Here is a 26,946-nt window from a genome sequence, read left to right as displayed (position 1 = left end):
ACCCATATAGTGTTCTCTTATATAATAAGAAAACGCACTTTTATTTTCATTATATGGATATATTGCCTTCCTCATATTTGCCACACCACCTATAGTAGTTTTTGGACACGCTGTCTCCCATTCGGGTATATTCAATTTACTTTGCCACTCACCCATATAGTGTTCTCTTATATAATAAGAAAACGCACTTTTATTTTCATTATATGGATATATTGCCTTCCTCATATTTGCCACACCACCTATAGTAGTTTTTGGACACGCTGTCTCCCATTCGGGTATATTCAATTCTCTTTGCCACTCACCCTTATAGTATTCTCTTATTTAATAAGAATACTAAAATACTTCTCATATTATAGATGTAATCTATTAACTTCTCAATATCCATACGGTTTATGTATGGTATTGACAAAATCCTATGCATTTGCATAAGATTTATTTTGCCACAATTTATAGTACTAGTGCCGCCCTCACTAGGTATAAATATCTCATTTCGCTAGTAGTGTATGGGCAAATTCTACTAGCTATTCTCATAAATATGTCACTTATATGCCATATCTATACAATTCATGCACTTTTATATGTATATTTGCTATATTATACATTATTATGCCTTATAGGTATTATACCTATAAGCCACATCCATACGATTGCTTAATATAAATATATGTATAATTTTTTATACATATTTTTTTTTTATTTATGTATGGTTTTTTATTCATATCCATATACTGTATTCACTTTTATATGGATATGATTGGCGTTTTATATAGTATTGACAAAATCATAAGTTTGACCAATACGAGGAGAGGTCCGCCAACGACCACCTCCCTATAGGTGTTTTTGGACACGCTGTCTCCCATTCGACTGCTTACTATACTAGGGGCTACCCGCTCCGTATGATATTCTCTCATATAACAAGAGAATGCAAGAAATATTCGTATTTTATGAATATAATCCATTTATTTTTCAATATCCATACGTTTTACTTAGTTTTTTGTACGGTATTGACAAAATCCTATGCATTTGCATAAGATTTATTTTGCCACAATTTATAGTACTAGTGCCGCCCTCACTAGGTATAAATATCTCATTTCGCTAGTAGTGTATGGGGAAATTCTACTAGCTATTCTCATAAATATGTCACTTATATGCCATATCTATACAATTCATGCACTTTTATATGTATATTTGCTATATTATACATTATTATGCCTTATAGGTATTATACCTATAAGCCACATCCATACGATTGCTTAATATAAATATATGTATAATTTTTTATACATATTTTTTTTTTATTTTTGTATGGTTTTTTATTCATATCCATATACTGTATTCAATTTTATATGGATATGATTGGCGTTTTATATAGTATTGACAAAATCATAAGTTTGACCAATACGAGGAGAGGTCCGCCAACGACCACCTCCCTATAGGTGTTTTTGGACACGCTGTCTCCCATTCGACTGCTTACTATACTAGGGGCTACCCGCTCCGTATGATATTCTCTCATATAACAAGAGAATGCAAGAAATATTCGTATTTTATGAATATAATCCATTTATTTTTCAATATCCATACGTTTTACTTAGTTTTTTGTACGGTATTGACAAAATCCTATGCATTTGCATAAGATTTATTTTGCCACAATTTATAGTACTAGTGCCGCCCTCACTAGGTATAAATATCTCATTTCGCTAGTAGTGTATGGGCAAATTCTACTAGCTATTCTCATAAATATGTCACTTATATGCCATATCTATACAATTCATGCACTTTTATATGTATATTTGCTATATTATACATTATTATGCCTTATAGGTATTATACCTATAAGCCACATCCATACGATTGCTTAATATAAATATATGTATAATTTTTTATACATATTTTTTTTTATTTATGTATGGTTTTTTATTCATATCCATATACTGTATTCACTTTTATATGGATATGATTGGCGTTTTATATAGTATTGACAAAATCATAAGTTTGACCAATACGAGGAGAGGTCCGCCAACGACCACCTCCCTATAGGTGTTTTTGGACACGCTGTCTCCCATTCGACTGCTTACTATACTAGGGGCTACCCGCTCCGTATGATATTCTCTCATATAACAAGAGAATGCAAGAAATATTCGTATTTTATGAATATAATCCATTTATTTTTCAATATCCATACGTTTTACTTAGTTTTTTGTACGGTATTGACAAAATCCTATGCATTTGCATAAGATTTATTTTGCCACAATTTATAGTACTAGTGCCGCCCTCACTAGGTATAAATATCTCATTTCGCTAGTAGTGTATGGGCAAATTCTACTAGCTATTCTCATAAATATGTCACTTATATGCCATATCTATACAATTCATGCACTTTTATATGTATATTTGCTATATTATACATTATTATGCCTTATAGGTATTATACCTATAAGCCACATCCATACGATTGCTTAATATAAATATATGTATAATTTTTTATACATATTTTTTTTTATTTATGTATGGTTTTTTATTCATATCCATATACTGTATTCACTTTTATATGGATATGATTGGCGTTTTATATAGTATTGACAAAATCATAAGTTTGACCAATACGAGGAGAGGTCCGCCAACGACCACCTCCCTATAGGTGTTTTTGGACACGCTGTCTCCCATTCGACTGCTTACTATACTAGGGGCTGCCCGCTCCGTATGATATTCTCTCGTATAACAAGAGAATGCAAGAAATATTCGTATTTTATGAATATAATCCATTTATTTTTCAATATCCATACGTTTTACTTAGTTTTTTGTACGGTATTGACAAAATCCTATGCATTTGCATAAGATTTATTTTGCCACAATTTATAGTACTAGTGCCGCCCTCACTAGGTATAAATATCTCATTTCGCTAGTAGTGTATGGGCAAATTCTACTAGCTATTCTCATAAATGCCTTCTTTATGCCATATCTATACAATTTATGCACTTTTATATGTATATTTGCTAATATTATACATTATTATGCCTTATAGGTATTATACCTATAAGCCATATACATACGATTTCATTTTTTTATTTATATATGGTTTTGTATTTATAACCATATACCGTATTTACTTTTATAAGGATATGATTGGCGTTTTATATAGTATTGACAAAATTATAAGTTTGACAAACACTTTTTTAAGTCTTTTAGTTAAAATTGTCATTTTTAATTGACTATCTAAACACTAGATATATTTGCACATGGAGCAAAGAGTATAAAAATTGGTCGCGTCACTAATAATATCGCGATACATTTTTACTACCATCAAAATACCACATACGTTTATATGTCCTCTTTATTTAATTTGGTTTCTAAACCTCAGGAATAGTTTTAATTATATGTGCGCTCTAAGTTGAATGAATTTCTTGAATCTCTTTACTTGAATTTCTAAGACTTAAAAATATTTATAAATAGATGTCCTATTGCATAATATTTTTTTATCGCTTCACTTATAAAATAACGATCCTGCCTTTCTACCTTTGAATAAACATTCATATAAACATGGAGAAAAAAACGTTCGCGTCACTAACAGTATGTGACGATAAAATTTTGCTAACATTAAAAGGAACATATTTTTATATGTCAACTCTTAGTTGAATTGGTCTATTGCTTAAGATTCTAGACCTTAGGAATATTTTTATATTATATGTTTGCCAATCTTCGCGTCACTAAAAAGATGACGATTCATATTGTTATTATTAGATGGTCGAGTTGTACTTATATTGATATGTTAATCAAATTGGTCTCTTACTTGAAAATCTAGACCTTAGGAATATTTTTATATTATATGTTTGCCAATCTTCGCGTCACTAATAAGATGACGATTCATATTATTATTAGATGGTCGAGTTGTACTTATATTGATATGTTAATCAAATTGGTCTCTTACTTGAAAATCTAGACCTTAGGAATATTTTTATATTATATGTTTGCCAATCTTCGCGTCACTAATAAGATGACGATTCATATTATTATTAGATGGTCGAGTTGTACTTATATTGATATGTTAATCAAATTGGTCTCTTACTTGAAAATCTAGACCTTAGGAATATTTTTATATTATATGTTTGCCAATCTTCGCGTCACTAATAAGATGACGATTCATATTGTTATTATTAGATGGTCGAGTTGTACTTATATTGATATGTTAATCAAATTGGTCTCTTACTTGAAAATCTAGACCTTAGGAATATTTTTATATTATATGTTTGCCAATCTTCGCGTCACTAATAAGATGACGATTCATATTGTTATTATTAGATGGTCGAGTTGTACTTATATTGATATGTTAATCAAATTGGTCTCTTACTTGAAAATCTAGACCTTAGGAATATTTTTATATTATATGTTTGCCAATCTTCGCGTCACTAATAAGATGACGATTCATATTGTTATTATTAGATGGTCGAGTTGTACTTATATTGATATGTTAATCAAATTGGTCTCTTACTTGAAAATCTAGACCTTAGGAATGTAATATATAAAGGATTAAAAATTCGCCACAAAGCCAAGCAAACAATCAATGCATACAAATAGATTGTTGGTTGAACTTTATATAAGAAGTTCAACACAACAAATAAATTATGCAATTTTATTATCGAATCATCAAGCAAAGGATAAGCTTCAGTGGATCGCAGTATGGCAGCTGCTCAACCACTTACAACACCTTGCCTGTTACAAAAGTCGTTTACAATTGATTCTAGGCTTTGTCATTGTATTAAATAATGCTTTTATATGTAACTAGCGCGGCATCAGGTGATCAAAGATCCTCCCAATTTACTATGTTACAAATTACATTGGCATCACATCCATTGTCGTTTAAAAAGTAAATTATAAACTTTAAATGGTTTAGAAGCCATACAATGCAAATTGCCCCTTATTTATCATTGCAGTCCAGCACGGATACGACCTTAGAGGCGTTCAGGCATAATCCAACGGACGTAGCGTCATACCACTGTTCGCTCGAACAAGTATTGTGCCATTGGTCCGTACCTGCGGTTCCTCTCGTACTACGCAGGAATGCTGTCGCAACAACGTTTTGTCATTAGTAGGGTAAAACTAACCTGTCTCACGACGGTCTAAACCCAGCTCACGTTCCCTTGCATGGGTGAACAATCCAACGCTTGGTGAATTTTGCTTCACAATGATAGGAAGAGCCGACATCGAAGGATCAAAAAGCGACGTCGCTATGAACGCTTGGCCGCCACAAGCCAGTTATCCCTATGGTAACTTTTCTGACACCTCTTGTTAAAAACTCTTTAAACCAAAAGGATCGATAGGCCGAGCTTTTGCTGTCCCTGTGTGTACTGAACACCGAGATCAAGTCAGCATTTGCCCTTTTGCTCTATGTGTGGTTTCTGTCCGCACTGAGCTGGCCTTGGGACACCTCCGTTATTATTTGAGAGATGTACCGCCCCAGTCAAACTCCCTACCTGGCAATGTCCTTGAATTGGATCATACCTGAGTAATTGGAGTTATACCAAATTTTCAAATCAAAAATACATAAATGCACCGTTTTATTAAAGAATTTGTTTGCGATTATATAACAAACTCGTGATACTTTGATCAAGAAGCTTGCATCAAAACCCAATACCATAAGATATAATAAATATATCCGTATAATGGCTAGGAAATGATACACGTTCCATTTAATCAAGTAAGTAAGGAAACAATAAGAGTAGTGGTATTTCATTGGCGATACCAAACCGAGGTCTAATATCTCCCACTTATTCTACACCTCTTATGTCTCCTTACACTGCCAGATTAGAGTCAAGCTCAAAAGGGTCTTCTTTCCCCGCTAATTATTCCAAGCCCGTTCCCTTGGCTGTGGTTTCGCTAGATAGTAGATAGGGACAGGTGTGTCTCGGATCCCTCCGAACTTATTTAACGTGACGTGTTCCGCACTGAAGGGATTACAGCCACGGCATTCTAATATACCCACAAGGGAGTATATAATGCAAGGGTCTGGGTAAGCGCCAAACCAACGCCCTGGACTAGAAGCTATAGCTATGTACATAGCAACCACCCCAGTAGCAATTTAAGTACTTGCTTGTCGGGCAAGCACTCCCCCTTGCATAGGGGCGAGATCTATCTAAAATCTCTACTGTTCTTTGGGTCGCAGCACCCGAGTTGTATTAACGCAACATCCACGTCGAGCCCGGGGACTCTACCCGCGATATAGGTGTCAACCACAGCCACCACGAAACTCCCACTAGGGGGCCGACCTCAATGAGTAGCCTTGGAGAACCACTCAACCCGTGGCACCGAAATTTCAGGCTCGGTGGGCCTCACCCCTTCAGCTCCGACAAGCTCGGATGGGGCAACCATGTCATATTAGTCGCCTCCTACGACAAGCAATGACAAGCTGTGGCAGTATTCTTCGCCGTTGCCACACGGCAAGGGGGTTTTGGGACTATTGTCCCGGCGCCTGCGGTTCATCCCTCGTCGCTTCCATCCTACGCCTCGAGAAGGCAGCATCAGCAAAAGCTCCTAGGAGACGCATCCGTTCTGGGGTCTCGACTACTCCTGCGACGTTCCATCGTTCTTGGACTCGAACAATGCCAAGGGCATCCAAGTCACGCAAATCGCTATAGAGGCGGCACTCACATAGTACGTGAAGCCAGTCCTCACTCTCCTCTCCACATGAGCATGCGGTTGTGGTGCTGAGGGTTCTACCATGGAGGAAAGCGTTGAACGACCCGTGTCCTGTCAGCAAGAATCCGGCTCTTAAGGTGAAGACAAAGTCCTTCCTCTTGTAGACGAACGCTGCCTCTGGGAAAAACTGGCGAGTCACAAAACCGTGAGCCGCTTGGTCCCATCTGAGTTGCCACTCATTTAGCAGACATTCGTCTAGCAGAGCCATCTTGGATTTCCAGTCCAACACAGACAAGTCCTGTCCATAAAGCCAGTCGCTCTCGTCCAGGGGAACGTGCTTTCTGAGCTTAAACTTCACTGCCATCCTGTGAGCATCTAAATCCATTGGAGGAGCACCAGCAAGCACCTGCAGTGCCACCGTGGACACTGTGCGGCATACCGGTAGGCATCCTAATAGGATGGTCCTCTGGCACGAGGTGAGGAGTCTTAAGGACTTGCCCTTGCTCGCCGCCTTGTACCAGACCGAGGCACCGAAGAGTGCACAGGGGACCATGAGTCCGCTGTATATCGTCCTCTTAGCACGGGAGCTGAGCCCCCAATCGACTCGGAGCACCCGTGCTAGCCCTCCGGCAACTCCAGCCAGCCGATCTCTGAGAGCAGAGATATGCGGGAGAAAGCTCATCCGCTCGCCGACTAAGATGCCAAGGTACCGGCATTTGGTGACGTATGGCAGGCTTGCTCCAGCAAACCGTACGGTCGGTCTCCTAGTGTCTGAAAGATTCCCTTTCAGCAACATGATTGCCGTCTTGCTGGTTGACACACTCACTCCAACCTCAGCTCCCCAGGCTCCCACGATGTCCATCAACTGCTCGCCCTTTCGCTCCAGATCGGCACGGGAATTCCCATCGACGAAAAGTAGCAAGTCATCTGCAAACGCGCTCAGAGCACAATGTGGCTCCAGGCGCTGAAGCAGCACATCCATCAGTAGGTTCCAAATAAATGGACCACTGACGGACCCTTGCGGGCAGCCCCGTGTAACCGACACTGTGGCCGCTTCGTAACTGCTGATGATACTGGCACTTCGACCGGAGAAATAACTTTTCCACAAGTCTATCTCTCGACAGCCGACGTCGATAAGCCGATCCAGCACCGCGTTCCACTCAACATTGTCGAAGGCACCCTTGAAATCAACAAAGATTCCCAGCACCCTCCTCTCGCGGCTGGTGGAAACGGTGTTTTTAGCGTGCATCCACGCATCCTCAACGCAGCGTCCAGGCCGAAATCCAAATTGCCATCTGCAGCCATCCGGTAGCACATCCTTTAGTCGATTCACCATGATCCCTTCCAGCACCTTTCCGAACACTGGCAAAAGGCATATGCCACGATAAGAGGCAGGATCGCTCCTGTCCTTATCTGGCCCCTTTACCAGCGGTATCACTCTCGGGTGTTTCCACTCGGCAGGAAAATATCCTTCCGAGAGGCATCGAGAGTACAACTTCGTCAGGTGCTGAGGGATAGCACGCCATACCTCCTTGACGATCCCACCCGTGATGCCGTCCATTCCCGGCGATCGCCGGCTTCTCAGCTTCGCGACGCTGGTTGCCACCTCGAAGGCTTCGAGGGTCGGTGGAGCAGCAGGAGTTATACCCTCACGCACTGTGGATTCCGCAACAGGGAAGAAGTTGCGGAGGAGTATATCTGCGCAGTCGTGCCATGTCGTAAGTAGCGCGCCGTTCGACCTAAGACATCCAAGATCGGTTGTCTTTTTCCGGCCTCGGCATATTCGGTAGGCGTGCCCCCATGGATCATCCTTGTGCCGTCCCACGAAGTCCCGCCAGTTTTGTTCCTTTGTCATCAGGATAAGCTTCTTATACTGGCCTGAGGCAAGCCTTAATCTAGCGGCAAGTCGCTCAACATCGCCGGTGCCACTCCGACGAGCTGCCTGCAGCCTGCGCCTCAGTCTCCTGACCTCTTGGCGCTTGGTACTCAGTTCAGGATTCCACCATATTACGTTTCCCCTTGCTGCAGGTATCCTGCGCCCTATTACCCTGTCGCACACTTCGTGTACGATGGAGCGAAGGGCTGACACATGATCATCCAACGGCGATTCCTCCAGTTCCTCGAGACATTCAGCTACATCCCTTAGTTCTACTCTGAATCTTCGCCAACTTGCATTGGAGAGCCTCCATTGCGGTACCGGAGCTAGGCTCTCAACAGTACTGCTTGGATCTGGAGTAACCTCAACAGTGATGATGTTGTGGTCACTCAGCTCCCAGAAGTCAACTCTCCATTCGTATGTTGCCCACACACGCGCTGCTTCGTTGGTGAAGGTCACGTCGATATCACTTCTGGAGCGGTGATTATCGAACGTGAACACCTGGCTGGCCGTATTAAGCACACAGACACCGCTTGCGATGATCCACTCGTCCATGTGCTGCCCCCGTTCGCGATTCAGACGGTCTCCAGAGCTAGCTGGAGTTTTGCTGAACCACATCGGGGAAACCGCATTCGCATCAAGTCCGAGGATTGTCGGTGTCCTGCTGGCTAGCAGCAGAACCGTATCCAGGTAGTCAGTGTAGGGCTGCAGGGCAGCTGAGTACTGGCAGTATACGGAGGACAGAAAAATGGTGCCGTATTTTCCTGTGACACTCACGCACACTCCATAATCCGTCGTCAATGTCTCGATGGGCATGCAGATGGCAGACGGGTCGTCCACGATGATGGCAGCTTTCTTCCTTTTGTCAGCGAAGATTCTCATGCCTCCAGGGAGTCCAGTGAGACGCTTGCCTGCGTCCACATAGGGCTCCTGAATGAGTGCGAACAGGTGGCCAGCATCTCTCATCCGCTTTGCAAGCTCGATGACAGCGCAACGGCCTCGACCACAATTCGCTTGGATGAAGCTGAACATGTTAATGTCTAGCTTGCACCCTGGCTAGCACAGCGCTATATATCGGGCATCCACCCGAGAGCATATAGTGCCCCGAGGGTAGCCCTTTATGGCGGCAGTTACGGCAGTCCACCGCATTTTTGCACTTCGCCGCGACGTGGTCGTTCTGTCCGCACTGGCGGCAGACCTGGTTTTCTCTAGCGTACCGACACTCGCTGACTTTGTGGTCAAAACCAAGGCATCGGTGGCACGCATAGGTGCGCACTTGAGAGCGGCAGCGGTAAGAGAACCACTTGATATACACCCTCCCGCTTTCGAGAACGGCCAACGCCTGATCATCTACTTCCAGCGTCACGTTTATAGTGGCGCTGTTAGCTGCTGACCAGGGCTTGGTCGCCAGGACTACCGCCTTCTGGAACTCCTTCAGCGACATCTCCTCGAAGTTTTTCTCTTTTAACTCCATCATGAACTCATCCGGCGTCACAGTGGTGTCCACATCCTGTACCGTCACCCTGGGTTTTGCGGCAGTGTTTTTGGACACCTTAAGGCCCACCTCAGCGAATTTTGCGGAGGCAACGATTTTCGACATCTCCGCCTGCGATGGCGTGCGAATAATCGCGCCGCCCCGCTTCAACTCTCGCACCTCATGCACTCTGACGCCCAAAGCAGGCGCTACCTCTTTGCGGACCTTGTCCGCAATTTGCCTCCCTGATAAGGCCGGATCATCACATGCAACGACTGCCGACCAGGTCTCCCGGATTTTCCGCGGTGCGGCTACAGGGGCATAGGGGGCGACAGGGGCAGCAGGTGAGGCGATAAGGTGCGCGCCTCTAGCAGCGGCGGCTGCGTATGAGACGGCCGAGGCAACCGGTGTCTGCTTCTTAAGGCGGTCCTAGGGACAGTAGGAATCTCGTTAATCCATTCATGCGCGTCACTAATTAGATGACGAGGCATTTGGCTACCTTAAGAGAGTCATAGTTACTCCCGCCGTTGACCCGCGCTTACTTGAATTTCTTCACTTTGACATTCAGAGCACTGGGCAGAAATCACATTGTGTCAACACCCGCTAGGGCCATCACAATGCTTTGTTTTAATTAGACAGTCGGATTCCCCAAGTCCGTGCCAGTTCTGAATTGATTGTTAATTGATAATCGTTATAATTAATAAGAACTAATTGGTTTAACCCAATTAGTATTCTTAAAAATTTTAGCAAGAAAGTTCCACAATTGGCTACGTAACTAAACTATCCGGGGAACAAGTAACTAACATAAATGCTAGAAACTCTATTTACCCAGAACGAGCACATAAACCATGTTATTGTTTCCCAATCAAGCCCGACTATCTCAATCTTCAGAGCCAATCCTTATCCCGAAGTTACGGATCTAATTTGCCGACTTCCCTTACCTACATTATTCTATCGACTAGAGACTCTTCACCTTGGAGACCAGCTGCGGATATTGGTACGGCCTGTTGAGAAGTTTGCGTGTCCCCACCATAAATTTTCAAGGTCCGAGGAGAAAATATCGACACAACAGTATATGTCATGCTCTTCTAGCCCATCTACCATATCTCTCTGCGAAAGACTTCCATGGTAGTACGGCTATAAAACAGAAAAGAAAACTCTTCCGATATCTCTCGACGGCTTCTTTATGGTCGTTCCTGTTGCCAGGATGAGCACGAGGCCCATATTTAATAACAAACGGATACTCAACAGGTTACGGAATTGGAACCGTATTCCCTTTCGTTCAAAATTATTCAAGTATATTAATTTAGCTAGATTTTATATAATATATATATTTGTTTGGCATTTGTATTTTACTTGAAAATTTTCGGCTTTCGCCTTGAACTTAGGACCGACTAACTCGTGATCAACCACTGTTCACACGAAACCCTTCTCCACTTCAGTCCTCCAAGGTCTCATTCGATTATTTGCTACTACCACCAAGATCTGTACCAATGGCAGCTCCATGCAGGCTTACGCCAAACACTTCTACGCATACCATTGTACCTTCCTACTCACTAAAGTTTCAAAATTTATATTACAAGTAATATAAATCATCTACTTTAGCGGTAATGTATAGGTATACAACTTAAGCGCCATCCATTTTAAGGGCTAGTTGCTTCGGCAGGTGAGTTGTTACACACTCCTTAGCGGATTTCGACTTCCATGATCACCGTCCTGCTGTTTTAAGCAACCAACGCCTTTCATGGTATCTGCATGAGTTGTTAATTTGGGCACCGTAACATTACGTTTGGTTCATCCCACAGCGCCAGTTCTGCTTACCAAAAGTGGCCCACTGGGCACATTATATCATAACCTTGAACTTCATATCAAGAAAGTTAAGGTTCTTACCCATTTAAAGTTTGAGAATAGGTTAAGATCGTTTCGACCCTAAGGCCTCTAATCATTCGCTTTACCAGATAAGATTATTTTATATAATATTAAAATGCACCAGCTATCCTGAGGGAAACTTCGGAAGGAACCAGCTACTAGATGGTTCGATTGGTCTTTCGCCCCTATACTCAATTCTGACAATCGATTTGCACGTCAGAACTGTTTCGGTCTTCCATCAGGGTTTCCCCTGACTTCAACCTGATCAAGTATAGTTCACCATCTTTCGGGTCACAGCATATATGCTCAAGGTACGTTCCAGTTAGAGGCATAAATAATATAAATATCATTATACATAACTATATAGAACGCCCCGGGATTGTGTTAATTAGCTATAAATAGTTAAAAAACTAATCCCATTATTAGTCAAGTTAATTACGCTATTAGGTTTATATCCCAATAACTTGCACATATGTTAGACTCCTTGGTCCGTGTTTCAAGACGGGTCCCGAAGGTATCCTGAATCTTTCGCATTGTTAATCCTACAAGTGCATATAATAAACACAAAAATCAATGATAATTATGCCATTATATAATTCCGAAAAATTAACGCACTGTATTCATATAAATCTATCAGCACTTTATCAAATTAATAACATTTATTCTGTGTTAAAATGCAAGCAAATTAATTTGAATAAACTATAAGTTATATTTTATGATAAATTTGGTATGCTAATAGATTACAATGTCCTTATATGGAAAAAATGCACACTATTATCATAATATTGTTTAAATATTACAATTCTAATGATGAATTTTCCATAACGGATATTCAGGTTCATCGGGCTTAACCTCTAAGCAGTTTCACGTACTGTTTAACTCTCTATTCAGAGTTCTTTTCAACTTTCCCTCACGGTACTTGTTTACTATCGGTCTCATGGTTATATTTAGTTTTAGATGGAGTTTACCACCCACTTAGTGCTGCACTATCAAGCAACACGACTCTTTGGAAACATCATCTAGTAATCATTAACGTTATACGGGCCTGGCACCCTCTATGGGTAAATGGCCTCATTTAAGAAGGACTTAAATCGTTAATTTCTCATACTAGAATATTGACGCTCCATACACTGCATCTCACATTTGCCATATAGACAAAGTGACTTAGTGCTGAACTGATTTCTTTTCGCTCGCCGCTACTAAGAAAATCCTTGTTAGTTTCTTTTCCTCCCCTAATTAATATGCTTAAATTCAGGGGGTAGTCCCATATGAGTTGAGGTTGTGTATAACTTTTATATGCAATTAATTCTTTATATATAATGATAAAACATTTTATTAAATTCGTTATATTAATAATATCTGTATATAAATGGCATTTGTTTGATTTAACGAATCAACGAAGAACAATAATATTGTCAACGGTTTTCTATTTTCTAATCATTAATAAGAGACAATTCTAGATAAATTTTTATGCTAGACATTTCTCAGTATCATTTGATTGAAAAAGAAAATATTTCTCTTCGTTTTTCACATTCAAATTATTTACTAATGTGAGATAATGTTTTTCATATATTTTTTAATATTATGAATAAAATAATTAAATTATTATTATCCAATAATATACCATATGCTTATAAAATTTCATTATAAAATTTGTATAAGCAACTTAATTAGCATAGTCTTACAACCCTCAACCATATGTAGTCCAAGCAGCACTATAAAATTAATTAAAGTACATAACAGCATGGACTGCGATATGCGTTCAAAATGTCGATGTTCATGTGTCCTGCAGTTCACACGATGACGCACAGTTTGCTGCGTTCTTCATCGACCCATGAGCCGAGTGATCCACCGCTTAGAGTTTTATAAATTGGTTTCTTAATTTTGTCAAATATGTTTTTATTGAAAGAAATTAAAAATACACCATTTTACTGGCATATATCAATTCCTTCAATAAATTTATTTTTATACCTAAAACGAATGCTGCGAAATGTCTTAGTTTTATATAACCAATATATATCAAAGTATTTCTTTTTAAATTGCATTTATTGTAAATAAATATATATATATATATATATTAATACTTTTTTAGCGATATAAATTGAAATTTATATAAAACATTAACCTGTATAAAACCAGGTACAACATTGTACATTTTAGGTTGTTGCATTATCCAATGTATGCGCATAACTGAGATGAACAATACATATCGCAACGCGTGTATATTATGGTCCATATACACACAGTATTTTAATTGTGTTTATATACAATAATAATTTAATATTATTATTTTAATAATTCGATTTGCTTGTTCGAATTTTTATTTGTTTGTTTTGGCTGCTTATTATTTCTCTCATATGTATTAAATACAATATATAATTTTAATATTTGCATTATTTCGATTTGCTTGTTCGAAATTTCATTTGATCTATATTAGATCATATACATTTTGGCAATTCATATTTTATTTGTATTACTATAATGTATTTATTATAATATAAACAAATATTTTATTAACGGTAAGGATATACAATAATAATTTAATATTATTATTTTAATAATTCGATTTGCTTGTTCGAATTTTTATTTGTTTGCTTTGGCTGCTTATTATTTCTCTCATATGTATTAAATACAATATATAATTTTAATATTTGCATTATTTCGATTTGCTTGTTCGAAATTTTATTTGATCTATATTAGATCTCATATACATTTTGGCAATTCATATTTTATTTGTATTATTATAATGTATTTATTATAATATAAACAAATATTTTATTAACGGTAAGGATATACAATAATAATTTAATATTATTATTTTAATAATTCGATTTGCTTGTTCGAATTTTTATTTGTTTGCTTTGGCTGCTTATTATTTCTCTCATATGTATTAAATACAATATATAATTTTAATATTTGCATTATTTCGATTTGCTTGTTCGAAATTTTATTTGATCTATATTAGATCTCATATACATTTTGGCAATTCATATTTTATTTGTATTATTATAATGTATTTATTATAATATAAACAAATATTTTATTAACGGTAAGGATATACAATAATAATTTAATATTATTATTTTAATAATTCGATTTGCTTGTTCGAATTTTTATTTGTTTGCTTTGGCTGCTTATTAATTTCTCTCATATGTATTAAATACAATATATAATTTTAATATTTGCATTATTTCGATTTGCTTGTTCGAAATTTCATTTGATCTATAATAGATCTCATATACATTTTGGCAATTCATATTTTATTTGTAATACTATAATGTATTTATTATAATATAAACAAATATTTTATTAACGGTAAGGATATTAAAACATTAATGATCCTTCCGCAGGTTCACCTACGGAAACCTTGTTACGACTTTTACTTCCTCTAAATAATCAAGTTCGGTCAACTTTTGCGAAACAACCGTAACACGCAAGGCGTCACAGTGATCACGTCCGGAGACCTCACTAAATAATTCAATCGGTAGTAGCGACGGGCGGTGTGTACAAAGGGCAGGGACGTAATCAATGCGAGTTAATGACTCACACTTACTGGGAATTCCAAGTTCATGTGAACAGTTTCAGTTCACAATCCCAAGCATGAAAGTGGTTCAGCGGTTTACCCGGACCTCTCGGTCTAGGAAATACACGTTGATACTTTCATTGTAGCGCGCGTGCAGCCCAGGACATCTAAGGGCATCACAGACCTGTTATTGCTCAATCTCATTATTGCTAGACGCAATTTGTCCATTTAAGAAGCTAGTGTCCTTATAATGGGACAAACCAACAGGTACGGCTCCACTTATATAAACACATTCAAACACAATAAACATTTTACTGCCACCATGAATGAAGGCTATATAAGCTTCAACACCATAATCCTGAAGATATCTATTTAATATATTTGAGTCTCGTTCGTTATCGGAATTAACCAGACAAATCACTCCACGAACTAAGAACGGCCATGCACCACCACCCATAGATTCGAGAAAGAGCTATCAATCTGTCTTACACACTTATGTTCGGACCTGGTAAGTTTTCCCGTGTTGAGTCAAATTAAGCCGCAGGCTCCACTCCTGGTGGTGCCCTTCCGTCAATTCCTTTAAGTTTCAGCTTTGCAACCATACTTCCCCCGGAGCCCAAAAGCTTTGGTTTCCCGGGAAGCGACTGAGAGAGCCATAAAAGTAGCTACACCCAATTGCTAGCTGGCATCGTTTATGGTTAGAACTAGGGCGGTATCTGATCGCCTTCGAACCTCTAACTTTCGTTCTTGATTAATGAAAACATCTTTGGCAAATGCTTTCGCTTAAGTTAGTCTTACGACGGTCCAAGAATTTCACCTCTCGCGTCGTAATACTAATGCCCCCAAACTGCTTCTATTAATCATTACCTCTTGATCTGAAAACCAATGAAAGCAGAACAGAGGTCTTATTTCATTATCCCATGCACAGAATATTCAGGCATTTGAAGCCTGCTTTAAGCACTCTAATTTGTTCAAAGTAATTGTACCGGCCCACAATAACACTCGTTTAAGAGCACTAATGCAGGTTTTTAAATAGGAGGAACATATGAAAAAATACAAGTATCTAAGCACATGTAAGAACTCCACCGGTAATACGCTTACATACATAAAGGTATAGTACTAACCACAATTGTAAGTTGTACTACCCGTATGAAGCACAAGTTCAACTACGAACGTTTTAACCGCAACAACTTTAATATACGCTATTGGAGCTGGAATTACCGCGGCTGCTGGCACCAGACTTGCCCTCCAATTGGTCCTTGTTAAAGGATTTAAAGTGTACTCATTCCAATTACAGGGCCTCGGATATGAGTCCTGTATTGTTATTTTTCGTCACTACCTCCCCGAGCTGGGAGTGGGTAATTTACGCGCCTGCTGCCTTCCTTAGATGTGGTAGCCGTTTCTCAGGCTCCCTCTCCGGAATCGAACCCTGATTCCCCGTTACCCGTTGCAACCATGGTAGTCCTAGATACTACCATCAAAAGTTGATAGGGCAGACATTTGAAAGATCTGTCGTCGGTACAAGACCATACGATCTGCATGTTATCTAGAGTTCAACCAATATAACGATCTTGCGATCGCTTGGTTTTAGCCTAATAAAAGCACATGTTCCATAAGGTTCATGTTTTAATTGCATGTATTAGCTCTAGAATTACCACAGTTATCCAAGTAACTGTTAACGATCTAAGGAACCATAACTGATATAATGAGCCTTTTGCGGTTTCACTTTTAATTCGTGTGTACTTAGACATGCATGGCTTAATCTTTGAGACAAGCATATAACTACTGGCAGGATCAACCAGAATAATGTTTTTATTCATATTTCATTCATATTTTTTGAATAGAAATTAGCAATATATATGTTGTTATAGATTTTATTTCTATCGAATACGGCCATTTTTATATAGCATTCGTATACGTTTGTTTTCCAATTTATACTTGTTTCGCCACTAATAATAACAAGTTTTTATTGATGTCAAAAAGAATCATATTCTTTATAAACACAATATTTATTTTTCATATATTTTCTTTATATATGCACATTTCATTCTAAAATATCATTTTTGTTCGACATACATAATATATTGTATCCACACATGTACAATTTTTGTTTAACCAATATAAGATATTGAGTTAATCATTTGTATTTTGACGATAAATTTAAAATTTATCTATATATATCCATATAAGTCTCTGGTAATATATAAAATAGAACCGAGTGTATATATATAATTATTACTACTATATTTATTTCTTAAATAATATATACTTATATATTATTTATATATATACTCTTTATTATATATTATATAATTTCTTAAATAACTCTCTTAATAGCTATTTTTTATTATCAACAATATAAGTTGATATTAATATTGAAAATGTATTCATAATTACATTTTTATATTTCTTTGGTAGACTTTTATGTACTATTATTATTTAATAATACACATATAATATAAATCATGTTAGCCTACCTCCTAAAATTAACGATAAAATTCGGAAACAATTTGTTATTCTATGTACAATAGAAACTTGGCCTTTGTTTCAACGTTATTATCTTTGGGCTTAAAATATTAACCGCGGAGCCAAGTCTCGTATTCAAATAAATGAATAAAGAAACAAATTTGACGGATAATATCTTCTCTACTGACATATGTCAATAGCAGACGGCCGGCCCATTGACCATCCTATAGTAGTTTTTGGACACGCTGTCTCCCATTCGGGTATATTCAATTTACTTTGCCACTCACCCATATAGTGTTCTCTTATATAATAAGACAACGCACTTTTATATTCATTATATGGATATATTGCCTTCCTCATATTTGCCACACCACCTATAGTAGTTTTTGGACACGCTGTCTCCCATTCGGGTATATTCAATTTACTTTGCCACTCACCCATATAGTGTTCTCTTATATAATAAGAAAACGCACTTTTATTTTCATTATATGGATATATTGCCTTCCTCATATTTGCCACACCACCTATAGTAGTTTTTGGACACGCTGTCTCCCATTCGGGTATATTCAATTTACTTTGCCACTCACCCATATAGTGTTCTCTTATATAATAAGAAAACGCACTTTTATTTTCATTATATGGATATATTGCCTTCCTCATATTTGCCACACCACCTATAGTAGTTTTTGGACACGCTGTCTCCCATTCGGGTATATTCAATTCTCTTTGCCACTCACCCTTATAGTATTCTCTTATTTAATAAGAATACTAAAATACTTCTCATATTATAGATGTAATCTATTAACTTCTCAATATCCATACGGTTTATGTATGGTATTGACAAAATCCTATGCATTTGCATAAGATTTATTTTGCCACAATTTATAGTACTAGTGCCGCCCTCACTAGGTATAAATATCTCATTTCGCTAGTAGTGTATGGGCAAATTCTACTAGCTATTCTCATAAATATGTCACTTATATGCCATATCTATACAATTCATGCACTTTTATATGTATATTTGCTATATTATACATTATTATGCCTTATAGGTATTATACCTATAAGCCACATCCATACGATTGCTTAATATAAATATATGTATAATTTTTTATACATATTTTTTTTTTATTTATGTATGGTTTTTTATTCATATCCATATACTGTATTCACTTTTATATGGATATGATTGGCGTTTTATATAGTATTGACAAAATCATAAGTTTGACCAATACGAGGAGAGGTCCGCCAACGACCACCTCCCTATAGGTGTTTTTGGACACGCTGTCTCCCATTCGACTGCTTACTATACTAGGGGCTACCCGCTCCGTATGATATTCTCTCATATAACAAGAGAATGCAAGAAATATTCGTATTTTATGAATATAATCCATTTATTTTTCAATATCCATACGTTTTACTTAGTTTTTTGTACGGTATTGACAAAATCCTATGCATTTGCATAAGATTTATTTTGCCACAATTTATAGTACTAGTGCCGCCCTCATTAGGTATAAATATCTCATTTCGCTAGTAGTGTATGGGGAAATTCTACTAGCTATTCTCATAAATATGTCACTTATATGCCATATCTATACAATTCATGCACTTTTATATGTATATTTGCTATATTATACATTATTATGCCTTATAGGTATTATACCTATAAGCCACATCCATACGATTGCTTAATATAAATATATGTATAATTTTTTATACATATTTTTTTTTTATTTTTGTATGGTTTTTTATTCATATCCATATACTGTATTCAATTTTATATGGATATGATTGGCGTTTTATATAGTATTGACAAAATCATAAGTTTGACCAATACGAGGAGAGGTCCGCCAACGACCACCTCCCTATAGGTGTTTTTGGACACGCTGTCTCCCATTCGACTGCTTACTATACTAGGGGCTACCCGCTCCGTATGATATTCTCTCATATAACAAGAGAATGCAAGAAATATTCGTATTTTATGAATATAATCCATTTATTTTTCAATATCCATACGTTTTACTTAGTTTTTTGTACGGTATTGACAAAATCCTATGCATTTGCATAAGATTTATTTTGCCACAATTTATAGTACTAGTGCCGCCCTCACTAGGTATAAATATCTCATTTCGCTAGTAGTGTATGGGCAAATTCTACTAGCTATTCTCATAAATATGTCACTTATATGCCATATCTATACAATTCATGCACTTTTATATGTATATTTGCTATATTATACATTATTATGCCTTATAGGTATTATACCTATAAGCCACATCCATACGATTGCTTAATATAAATATATGTATAATTTTTTATACATATTTTTTTTTATTTATGTATGGTTTTTTATTCATATCCATATACTGTATTCACTTTTATATGGATATGATTGGCGTTTTATATAGTATTGACAAAATCATAAGTTTGACCAATACGAGGAGAGGTCCGCCAACGACCACCTCCCTATAGGTGTTTTTGGACACGCTGTCTCCCATTCGACTGCTTACTATACTAGGGGCTACCCGCTCCGTATGATATTCTCTCATATAACAAGAGAATGCAAGAAATATTCGTATTTTATGAATATAATCCATTTATTTTTCAATATCCATACGTTTTACTTAGTTTTTTGTACGGTATTGACAAAATCCTATGCATTTGCATAAGATTTATTTTGCCACAATTTATAGTACTAGTGCCGCCCTCACTAGGTATAAATATCTCATTTCGCTAGTAGTGTATGGGCAAATTCTACTAGCTATTCTCATAAATATGTCACTTATATGCCATATCTATACAATTCATGCACTTTTATATGTATATTTGCTATATTATACATTATTATGCCTTATAGGTATTATACCTATAAGCCACATCCATACGATTGCTTAATATAAATATATGTATAATTTTTTATACATATTTTTTTTTATTTATGTATGGTTTTTTATTCATATCCATATACTGTATTCACTTTTATATGGATATGATTGGCGTTTTATATAGTATTGACAAAATCATAAGTTTGACCAATACGAGGAGAGGTCCGCCAACGACCACCTCCCTATAGGTGTTTTTGGACACGCTGTCTCCCATTCGACTGCTTACTATACTAGGGGCTGCCCGCTCCGTATGATATTCTCTCGTATAACAAGAGAATGCAAGAAATATTCGTATTTTATGAATATAATCCATTTATTTTTCAATATCCATACGTTTTACTTAGTTTTTTGTACGGTATTGACAAAATCCTATGCATTTGCATAAGATTTATTTTGCCACAATTTATAGTACTAGTGCCGCCCTCACTAGGTATAAATATCTCATTTCGCTAGTAGTGTATGGGCAAATTCTACTAGCTATTCTCATAAATGCCTTCTTTATGCCATATCTATACAATTTATGCACTTTTATATGTATATTTGCTAATATTATACATTATTATGCCTTATAGGTATTATACCTATAAGCCATATACATACGATTTCATTTTTTTATTTATATATGGTTTTGTATTTATAACCATATACCGTATTTACTTTTATAAGGATATGATTGGCGTTTTATATAGTATTGACAAAATTATAAGTTTGACAAACACTTTTTTAAGTCTTTTAGTTAAAATTGTCATTTTTAATTGACTATCTAAACACTAGATATATTTGCACATGGAGCAAAGAGTATAAAAATTGGTCGCGTCACTAATAATATCGCGATACATTTTTACTACCATCAAAATACCACATACGTTTATATGTCCTCTTTATTTAATTTGGTTTCTAAACCTCAGGAATAGTTTTAATTATATGTGCGCTCTAAGTTGAATGAATTTCTTGAATCTCTTTACTTGAATTTCTAAGACTTAAAAATATTTATAAATAGATGTCCTATTGCATAATATTTTTTTATCGCTTCACTTATAAAATAACGATCCTGCCTTTCTACCTTTGAATAAACATTCATATAAACATGGAGAAAAAAACGTTCGCGTCACTAACAGTATGTGACGATAAAATTTTGCTAACATTAAAAGGAACATATTTTTATATGTCAACTCTTAGTTGAATTGGTCTATTGCTTAAGATTCTAGACCTTAGGAATATTTTTATATTATATGTTTGCCAATCTTCGCGTCACTAAAAAGATGACGATTCATATTGTTATTATTAGATGGTCGAGTTGTACTTATATTGATATGTTAATCAAATTGGTCTCTTACTTGAAAATCTAGACCTTAGGAATATTTTTATATTATATGTTTGCCAATCTTCGCGTCACTAATAAGATGACGATTCATATTATTATTAGATGGTCGAGTTGTACTTATATTGATATGTTAATCAAATTGGTCTCTTACTTGAAAATCTAGACCTTAGGAATATTTTTATATTATATGTTTGCCAATCTTCGCGTCACTAATAAGATGACGATTCATATTATTATTAGATGGTCGAGTTGTACTTATATTGATATGTTAATCAAATTGGTCTCTTACTTGAAAATCTAGACCTTAGGAATATTTTTATATTATATGTTTGCCAATCTTCGCGTCACTAATAAGATGACGATTCATATTGTTATTATTAGATGGTCGAGTTGTACTTATATTGATATGTTAATCAAATTGGTCTCTTACTTGAAAATCTAGACCTTAGGAATATTTTTATATTATATGTTTGCCAATCTTCGCGTCACTAATAAGATGACGATTCATATTGTTATTATTAGATGGTCGAGTTGTACTTATATTGATATGTTAATCAAATTGGTCTCTTACTTGAAAATCTAGACCTTAGGAATATTTTTATATTATATGTTTGCCAATCTTCGCGTCACTAATAAGATGACGATTCATATTGTTATTATTAGATGGTCGAGTTGTACTTATATTGATATGTTAATCAAATTGGTCTCTTACTTGAAAATCTAGACCTTAGGAATGTAATATATAAAGGATTAAAAATTCGCCACAAAGCCAAGCAAACAATCAATGCATACAAATAGATTGTTGGTTGAACTTTATATAAGAAGTTCAACACAACAAATAAATTATGCAATTTTATTATCGAATCATCAAGCAAAGGATAAGCTTCAGTGGATCGCAGTATGGCAGCTGCTCAACCACTTACAACACCTTGCCTGTTACAAAAGTCGTTTACAATTGATTCTAGGCTTTGTCATTGTATTAAATAATGCTTTTATATGTAACTAGCGCGGCATCAGGTGATCAAAGATCCTCCCAATTTACTATGTTACAAATTACATTGGCATCACATCCATTGTCGTTTAAAAAGTAAATTATAAACTTTAAATGGTTTAGAAGCCATACAATGCAAATTGCCCCTTATTTATCATTGCAGTCCAGCACGGATACGACCTTAGAGGCGTTCAGGCATAATCCAACGGACGTAGCGTCATACCACTGTTCGCTCGAACAAGTATTGTGCCATTGGTCCGTACCTGCGGTTCCTCTCGTACTACGCAGGAATGCTGTCGCAACAACGTTTTGTCATTAGTAGGGTAAAACTAACCTGTCTCACGACGGTCTAAACCCAGCTCACGTTCCCTTGCATGGGTGAACAATCCAACGCTTGGTGAATTTTGCTTCACAATGATAGGAAGAGCCGACATCGAAGGATCAAAAAGCGACGTCGCTATGAACGCTTGGCCGCCACAAGCCAGTTATCCCTATGGTAACTTTTCTGACACCTCTTGTTAAAAACTCTTTAAACCAAAAGGATCGATAGGCCGAGCTTTTGCTGTCCCTGTGTGTACTGAACACCGAGATCAAGTCAGCATTTGCCCTTTTGCTCTATGTGTGGTTTCTGTCCGCACTGAGCTGGCCTTGGGACACCTCCGTTATTATTTGAGAGATGTACCGCCCCAGTCAAACTCCCTACCTGGCAATGTCCTTGAATTGGATCATACCTGAGTAATTGGAGTTATACCAAATTTTCAAATCAAAAATACATAAATGCACCGTTTTATTAAAGAATTTGTTTGCGATTATATAACAAACTCGTGATACTTTGATCAAGAAGCTTGCATCAAAACCCAATACCATAAGATATAATAAATATATCCGTATAATGGCTAGGAAATGATACACGTTCCATTTAATCAAGTAAGTAAGGAAACAATAAGAGTAGTGGTATTTCATTGGCGATACCAAACCGAGGTCTAATATCTCCCACTTATTCTACACCTCTTATGTCTCCTTACACTGCCAGATTAGAGTCAAGCTCAAAAGGGTCTTCTTTCCCCGCTAATTATTCCAAGCCCGTTCCCTTGGCTGTGGTTTCGCTAGATAGTAGATAGGGACAGTAGGAATCTCGTTAATCCATTCATGCGCGTCACTAATTAGATGACGAGGCATTTGGCTACCTTAAGAGAGTCATAGTTACTCCCGCCGTTGACCCGCGCTTACTTGAATTTCTTCACTTTGACATTCAGAGCACTGGGCAGAAATCACATTGTGTCAACACCCGCTAGGGCCATCACAATGCTTTGTTTTAATTAGACAGTCGGATTCCCCAAGTCCGTGCCAGTTCTGAATTGATTGTTAATTGATAATCGTTATAATTAATAAGAACTAATTGGTTTAACCCAATTAGTATTCTTAAAAATTTTAGCAAGAAAGTTCCACAATTGGCTACGTAACTAAACTATCCGGGGAACAAGTAACTAACATAAATGCTAGAAACTCTATTTACCCAGAACGAGCACATAAACCATGTTATTGTTTCCCAATCAAGCCCGACTATCTCAATCTTCAGAGCCAATCCTTATCCCGAAGTTACGGATCTAATTTGCCGACTTCCCTTACCTACATTATTCTATCGACTAGAGACTCTTCACCTTGGAGACCAGCTGCGGATATTGGTACGGCCTGTTGAGAAGTTTGCGTGTCCCCACCATAAATTTTCAAGGTCCGAGGAGAAAATATCGACACAACAGTATATGTCATGCTCTTCTAGCCCATCTACCATATCTCTCTGCGAAAGACTTCCATGGTAGTACGGCTATAAAACAGAAAAGAAAACTCTTCCGATATCTCTCGACGGCTTCTTTATGGTCGTTCCTGTTGCCAGGATGAGCACGAGGCCCATATTTAATAACAAACGGATACTCAACAGGTTACGGAATTGGAACCGTATTCCCTTTCGTTCAAAATTATTCAAGTATATTAATTTAGCTAGATTTTATATAATATATATATTTGTTTGGCATTTGTATTTTACTTGAAAATTTTCGGCTTTCGCCTTGAACTTAGGACCGACTAACTCGTGATCAACCACTGTTCACACGAAACCCTTCTCCACTTCAGTCCTCCAAGGTCTCATTCGATTATTTGCTACTACCACCAAGATCTGTACCAATGGCAGCTCCATGCAGGCTTACGCCAAACACTTCTACGCATACCATTGTACCTTCCTACTCACTAAAGTTTCAAAATTTATATTACAAGTAATATAAATCATCTACTTTAGCGGTAATGTATAGGTATACAACTTAAGCGCCATCCATTTTAAGGGCTAGTTGCTTCGGCAGGTGAGTTGTTACACACTCCTTAGCGGATTTCGACTTCCATGATCACCGTCCTGCTGTTTTAAGCAACCAACGCCTTTCATGGTATCTGCATGAGTTGTTAATTTGGGCACCGTAACATTACGTTTGGTTCATCCCACAGCGCCAGTTCTGCTTACCAAAAGTGGCCCACTGGGCACATTATATCATAACCTTGAACTTCATATCAAGAAAGTTAAGGTTCTTACCCATTTAAAGTTTGAGAATAGGTTAAGATCGTTTCGACCCTAAGGCCTCTAATCATTCGCTTTACCAGATAAGATTATTTTATATAATATTAAAATGCACCAGCTATCCTGAGGGAAACTTCGGAAGGAACCAGCTACTAGATGGTTCGATTGGTCTTTCGCCCCTATACTCAATTCTGACAATCGATTTGCACGTCAGAACTGTTTCGGTCTTCCATCAGGGTTTCCCCTGACTTCAACCTGATCAAGTATAGTTCACCATCTTTCGGGTCACAGCATATATGCTCAAGGTACGTTCCAGTTAGAGGCATAAATAATATAAATATCATTATACATAACTATATAGAACGCCCCGGGATTGTGTTAATTAGCTATAAATAGTTAAAAAACTAATCCCATTATTAGTCAAGTTAATTACGCTATTAGGTTTATATCCCAATAACTTGCACATATGTTAGACTCCTTGGTCCGTGTTTCAAGACGGGTCCCGAAGGTATCCTGAATCTTTCGCATTGTTAATCCTACAAGTGCATATAATAAACACAAAAATCAATGATAATTATGCCATTATATAATTCCGAAAAATTAACGCACTGTATTCATATAAATCTATCAGCACTTTATCAAATTAATAACATTTATTCTGTGTTAAAATGCAAGCAAATTAATTTGAATAAACTATAAGTTATATTTTATGATAAATTTGGTATGCTAATAGATTACAATGTCCTTATATGGAAAAAATGCACACTATTATCATAATATTGTTTAAATATTACAATTCTAATGATGAATTTTCCATAACGGATATTCAGGTTCATCGGGCTTAACCTCTAAGCAGTTTCACGTACTGTTTAACTCTCTATTCAGAGTTCTTTTCAACTTTCCCTCACGGTACTTGTTTACTATCGGTCTCATGGTTATATTTAGTTTTAGATGGAGTTTACCACCCACTTAGTGCTGCACTATCAAGCAACACGACTCTTTGGAAACATCATCTAGTAATCATTAACGTTATACGGGCCTGGCACCCTCTATGGGTAAATGGCCTCATTTAAGAAGGACTTAAATCGTTAATTTCTCATACTAGAATATTGACGCTCCATACACTGCATCTCACATTTGCCATATAGACAAAGTGACTTAGTGCTGAACTGATTTCTTTTCGCTCGCCGCTACTAAGAAAATCCTTGTTAGTTTCTTTTCCTCCCCTAATTAATATGCTTAAATTCAGGGGGTAGTCCCATATGAGTTGAGGTTGTGTATAACTTTTATATGCAATTAATTCTTTATATATAATGATAAAACATTTTATTAAATTCGTTATATT

At 37.0% G+C, this 26,946-nt stretch overlaps 3 non-coding genes and 1 pseudogene across 3 annotated transcripts; all 4 read right to left on the bottom strand.

Annotated features, from left to right (window-relative positions):
• Positions 1–4,633: 4,633 nt before the first annotated feature.
• Positions 4,634–13,131, bottom strand: LOC127012196 (large subunit ribosomal RNA; annotated as a pseudogene).
• Positions 13,132–13,533: 402 nt separating this feature from the next.
• Positions 13,534–13,712, bottom strand: LOC127012163 (5.8S ribosomal RNA). Its single transcript, XR_007765689.1, has one exon. It is a non-coding gene; the product is annotated as a 5.8S ribosomal RNA (ribosomal RNA).
• Positions 13,713–15,182: 1,470 nt separating this feature from the next.
• Positions 15,183–17,177, bottom strand: LOC127012178 (small subunit ribosomal RNA). The gene has a single exon (XR_007765704.1). It is a non-coding gene; the product is annotated as a small subunit ribosomal RNA (ribosomal RNA).
• Positions 17,178–22,906: 5,729 nt separating this feature from the next.
• LOC127012192 (large subunit ribosomal RNA) lies at positions 22,907–26,877 on the bottom strand. Its single transcript, XR_007765718.1, has one exon. It is a non-coding gene; the product is annotated as a large subunit ribosomal RNA (ribosomal RNA).
• Positions 26,878–26,946: the final 69 nt, after the last annotated feature.

The sequence above is a fragment of the Drosophila biarmipes genome, unplaced genomic scaffold (genome assembly GCF_025231255.1).
Source record: "Drosophila biarmipes strain raj3 unplaced genomic scaffold, RU_DBia_V1.1 ptg000026l, whole genome shotgun sequence".
NCBI lineage: Eukaryota > Metazoa > Arthropoda > Insecta > Diptera > Drosophilidae > Drosophila > Drosophila biarmipes.
Note: the sequence above shows the minus strand (reverse complement) of the source record. Positions and strands in the feature narration are given on the sequence as shown.